This window comes from Odontomachus brunneus, unplaced genomic scaffold (assembly GCF_010583005.1).
Source record: "Odontomachus brunneus isolate Ranch 3 - 2012 unplaced genomic scaffold, Obru_v1 Obru_scaffold_032, whole genome shotgun sequence".
Classification (NCBI taxonomy): domain Eukaryota; kingdom Metazoa; phylum Arthropoda; class Insecta; order Hymenoptera; family Formicidae; genus Odontomachus; species Odontomachus brunneus.
This window is the reverse complement of record NW_022639482.1, coordinates 445822-451751: the sequence shown is the minus strand read 5'-3', so window position 1 is coordinate 451751 and position 5930 is coordinate 445822. Positions and strand designations below refer to the sequence as shown.

The 5930-nt window shown below is 32.4% G+C and overlaps 1 protein-coding gene across 7 annotated transcripts in view; it reads left to right on the top strand.

Annotated features, from left to right (window-relative positions):
* Positions 1–5930, top strand: part of LOC116843356 (F-actin-monooxygenase Mical) — an 874436-nt gene that overhangs the window by 447516 nt on the left and 420990 nt on the right. The gene's annotated exons all lie outside the window — the stretch shown is intronic.

Sequence of the window (5930 nt, the reverse complement as noted above, 5' to 3'; positions counted from 1 at the left end):
TGGCAATCATTAATTTATCTTATCGCATATTTTTTATACTTCTTATACCGTTTTTTCGGAGAAAATACTTTCTTTAGATTTAATATTCGTACTTGTTTAATTTTGTGGTTTTTTTTTATTTCATTAAAATATTATATTCTTAAACGAAATATCATTTTTTAAAATGATGAAAATAAAACTTTTATTTCGTTCAAGGAAACCATGTCATTTGATGAAACAACACTATTGTTTTAAATAATATTTTTTAAAAGTTTCTCTCAAAATTTAGTAATTCGATTTGTTTAATTTGGATTTTCTTGGATTTTTTAAATTTTTTTTGTTGGATTAATCATTATAACATTTTGTTAAAAATGTAAAAGTAATTATTACTGGTTCACTACATTACATCAATATTCATCGCATATCGAATGTTGCATTGTTTCAATTTCTATCAACAAATTATCCAATAAACAATAAGTAAAAATTATATAATTATTATTTGGTGTTTGCTAGGTATGTTATAATATACTGTGAATACTATAAGGATACATTATATAAGCATGAATTGTAAGAACATCGTTGGAGTCATCAGAGTCACCGCGTGCGCGCTCGATCGTCAGGTTAAGCAATAGTTTAATGCGGTCAGGACATGGAAGGTGACCAGTGATATATTGCTTAGGATCGAAATTATCGCAGGAGGATTCGTGAAAGTTTGGAATGTGTTGACAACCTTCGATATCTAGTAGTTTATGAGACATGAGAAAATTAGGAATATAAGTATATTTTTGTAAACATTATGATTTTCTCATTTTTCACCTTCGCATAATAATTCTCAGTATTTGATTACTATCAATATTTAACAGTGATTTTATTATCAGTATTCACCAGAAATTAAGTACTGGCCAAATAATTACTGAATTACTGGTAATATTTAATCACTAATAATTTTACAGTATTTCTTAGTATATTTCTATAAGGTATGACAATGTTTTATTATATGACAATGTTGTATACAATGTTTTTATGTGAAAGTGATGTACTAAAATATATATTTTATTGTAAGCAATGCAAAATATGTTTCTATGTTCGTGTTTGCGTTAAACAAGCCTGACACTTTTATAATTACTCCATTAATAGCATAAAAACGAGACATATGCAAAACAAATATATCATATTCGGAAAATATTAATTACATGCCCTAAGATAGGAAAAAAAAAACACCGCACAAGGATATACTACTTGTCGCCGGGTTTCGAACGCTCGCTGCCGGCTCAAAAATTTTCGATGTGGGAGCCTCAGTCTGCTCGACCATGCCGCCTCGCTGAAAGACAATCGCATTTTTAGCCATATCCGTGATACAGTCCCGCAACTCAAACTTTATACTGTAATTTCTCACAAACAAAGGCCCATTGGAACAAACTCCAATTAAGACTTTGATGCTTAACATTGCAGCTATTGAACGTGCTATGTCTCGTTCAGAAATCGATTTAGTAGGTTGTGGCATCTTCTTGTGAGAGTAAATTTGCTCTAAGAATAAATTTATCTAAGGATAATCTGATTTGAGAATAATCTGGTCTGAGAATAATCTGATCTGAGAGTAATCTGATCTGAGAATGATCTGATCCGAGAATGATTTGATCTGAGAATGCGCTCGCGACGCGGAGTCGCGGTTTTTAAAGGATATGAGTCGGGGGTAGTTTGGGTTGCAAAATGTAAATTTTCGGGGATACTTGTTGCTGGATTCGTTAGAAGTGGGATGTGTTTTGCGGCCAGTAATGCTTTAAAGAAAAGGATTAGGAAGATTTCTTTTGCTGGGGTTGTGGGTGGAGAAAAATCGCGTGTTTTGGAGAGGTACTGATTGGAGGAATTTCGAGGTGGTGAGGGGATTTTCAGGACGAGTTATCGAGGATGATGTAACTCGGGAACTGAGGCAATATGATCCGTGAGACAATGGATATTTTCCTTTTTAGGGTTTAGCGGTTTCTTTTGATCTATAAGTAAAGTCTCAGGTCCGACGGGATAGGTTTCTGTAGTTAAAAAGATTTCAATTACGTGCTTCTCAGGGTTGCATCTGGGATTACCGCCGAAATTTTATTGAAAAAATCCTGCAATTGAAGGAAAATTATTTATGGTGCTGTTTTCCAGATGCATCCCGAATGAGAAAAAAATAAAATATACGAAGGTGGATCAATAAGTACCAGTGTTAGGAATGAAGAAGCAAGTTTTTCATCAAAATTTTTTGCTAAATGGGGCTGTGTCTCCTTTAATTTCTCGTCGAATCAGTTCAATAATTCACTGTAGAATTGCCCCGTGATCGTACTTCCTTTCTCCAAAAAATCCATAAGGATTATTCCCTTCGAATCGTGGCCATGACTTTTTCGGCCGATGGGACTGTCTTTGCCTTCTTTGGAACAGATTCGCTCGGAAAAGTCCATTGTTTTGACTGTTGCTTGGTCTTTGACGTATAGTGATGGATTCAGGTTTTATCAACAGTGACTCAACGCAAAAACTCCTACGGATTTCGCTTAAAGAGGTCCAAACACTGCTTTGAAATTGACAGCTGAATCCATTTGTTGTCCACCGTTAATAATTGCGGCACTCATCGTCAGCTTTCTCATTCTTAACTTATCATGTAAAATATTAATTGCCGTTCCGTACGATATACCTACGGCCTCTGCTATGTCGTACACTTTCGTTCGGCGATCAGCGAGAATCATGTCGTGGACCTTTTGAACGATTTCCTCAGTAACCACATCTGCTGAGCGGTCTGGGCGCTTCTCATAAAAAACAGACATTGTACGGCTACATTTGAATTCGTTGAATCAATATCTCACGGTTGTCATAGATGGTGAAGGGTCCCTATAAACAGCATCCAACTTCGCTTTTATTTTTCGCATGTTTCTTCATCCAAAAATAAAAAGTGAATTACGGATCGATATTGCTCTTTTTCCATTATATCGAAAAACACCAAACACGTTTAATATAAAAAACTCTCAAATCAAAATTAACCTGTAAATCAGTCTGAAATTTTGTATGGCGTCATTTGAAAGATGGTAGTACACGATGGTAATGACAACTTCTCTCAGCAACGCCACCTGTCTTCAAATACGGGTACCAATTGATCCATCCTCGTATGCTTCACGTCTGTGCAATATCAAGTAAGAAAAAATATATGGTGCTATTTAAAAAAGATGATGTTAATTTCTTTATAAGAAAAATTTTTTTACTTTTTGTTATTGCAAGTTACAACGAAGCAATTTAAAATTTATTGAAAATATCTGACTTTTTCCTTAAATATCGGAAATGTCTAAAAAATTGTGCGGACTGTTATGATAAACACCCTGTATATTGCTGAAATTATTATAATTATAAACACATCAAGAATTGCCTATTTATACTAAAAAATGAGATAAATTGAGAGAAAAGAAGATAGTATATAAAAAATTATTAATTACATATCCAAAATTAAGTAATGAGAAAAAAAATGAATATTCCACCAAAAAACATATTGATGGGGCTCGCCATCGGCGCCAAATAAGTTGGGATGCGTGCCTTAGTGTACTCGATACCACGATATTTCATTAACCATTAAGAGTGGGCACGTGTCGGTCATTTCTCCGTACTTTTTCGTTTTCTACTTATATCATCTAATCTATTAACATTATCGTATTTTCGCTTTTACGTAAATTTTTTTTTATGTTCTCTCGTGTAGCATAGAGAAGTAGACGGCGCAGACGCGCTTATTTCTATGTGAAATTTAATATGTTTTTAGCAGTCAGTCTAAAAGACCATAATGCGCCTACTAACGTTAGTCTCTTATCTCTGCCGCGTCAGCGTCGCTTGATGTCGCCGAACGTCTATTGTCTTTCCGACATCGTAGTTGGACGGACGGTTCTCTCTTTTTTGTTGAATCAATAAAATTTTCAACAGCATGCATAATTGGAGTATATATTCTTGATTCAATAGCGATATTATTAAAATTAATACTTAAATTATTGAAACAATACATAATGTGATAATTTTAATATTGCCATTAAATCAAGAAGATTTATTCTCTATTTCTAAATTTATCAAATAAATTTTTAAGTTTATTAAATCAACGTTTAAGTTAATCAAAATAAAACGAGAGAATTAAGAAATTCTTATTTTATTTTATTAAACTAAAAGAATGTCATTTTTTACTAATGCAGTTAAAATAAAAATATTATAATTTTATTTTGAATATATTCACATATGTAGAATAAGTTTTATATGTTTCCTAAACATATTAGATATAGAAATGAGTAAAGAGAAAAAAAGATGAGAAAAAGAAGAAATAGTGAGAGACATAAAAAAATTACTTCCTTCAATTATTATGTTTCTTTTAATAATTGGATTGGTAATTTATTAATTATTACTTAATTATTACATATATACATATGTGCTTTAATATATTTCGGTCGAAATGACCGATACGCGCCCATCCGCCCACCCTCTTGGGTTAATGGAACACATTAATTTAGGGACACCCAGCGTTTACATTTCTACTTCTTAACGTGCGTTACTCAATTCTTAATCCACAAACCATATAAGTTAATTGATATACATATCATTTCTGCACTGAGGAAAATTAAATCATTAACCGAAATGTTTGCGAAGTTTATAACTATTATTTATAATTGTTTTTTATTGTAAATATTATATTAAATTTATCGTACATTTTGCGTTTGACTTCTATTAATCTTATTTTATTTCAGAGATTGTATATTACTTGAGTTTTTACAAATTTTCTTATTTTAACAAAGATTTTATAACATAAGATTTTATAATAAGATTAAAATTTTATTAAATTTACGTTTACTTTTAGAAATTCTAATGAAAAAAGTAAATATCATAAATCATTGATTATTAAATAAATATTAATTCAAAATTGAACAGAAATTATTGCTATGTCATTGCCCGAAAATAATGTTTAGAAATAGTTATCTATAGTTATACATATATAAAAATACATAACATATTCAGGGTGTCCGGTAACTGATCGAGCAACCGCCGTGTACGGGCAGAACAAAGAAAAATAATCATAAAAGTTATATACCATTTTGAAATGATCTCTGTATTTATTCCGTAATTAATTAAAATATATAAGCGAATGAGCTCACGAGAAGCGGTAGAACAGTGTGTGTAAAAGAAATGGCTTACTTCTTAGCAACAATGAATAAACAGCTGATTTCGAGGCGAAGTAACAAGCGATACGTATACGTTACTCTGCCTCGAAATCAGTTGTTTACTTATCGTTGCTAAGAGGTAAGCCATTTCTTTTATACACTGTCTGTTCTACCGCTTCTCGTGAGCTCATTCGCTTATACATTTTAATTAATTACAGAATAAATATTGAGGACATTTCAAAATAGTATATAACTTTTATGATTATTTTGACATGTTCTACCCGTATACGGCGGTTGCTCAATCAGTTACCGGACACCCTGTATATGCTTATATACAGGGTGAGTCATCTGAATCTATCACCTCCAATAACTCGTTTGTGTGGCCAGGAATCGAAAAAAGTTTCATATAAAAGTTGTAGGGTTTCGAGGGGGAACCAAAATGGCGTACCTTTCAACTTTTGATTTTGACCGAAAGTGGGTTACTTCAACCGGAAGTGGTTTTTTTAAAATGGAAACCCCCCTTTTTGACACCGGAAAATGAAAAAGCGGAAAATTTTACGTTCAGATATAACTTTGGCTGTTTTAAAATTTTCAAGATGGCGGACGAAGATGGCGGACAAAAATTTTAGTCAACCGATTTGCACCAAATTAAGTTTACGAGGGTTTTTGAGGTTGCTGATCACGAATCTGAAGTCAGATTTGCAACTCAAATTTGCAAGTCAAATTCAAACAGTTAATTCGCTAAGTGTACTACTTAGCGAATTAACTATTTGAAGTTACAAATTAACTAAATAAAGCACCCCG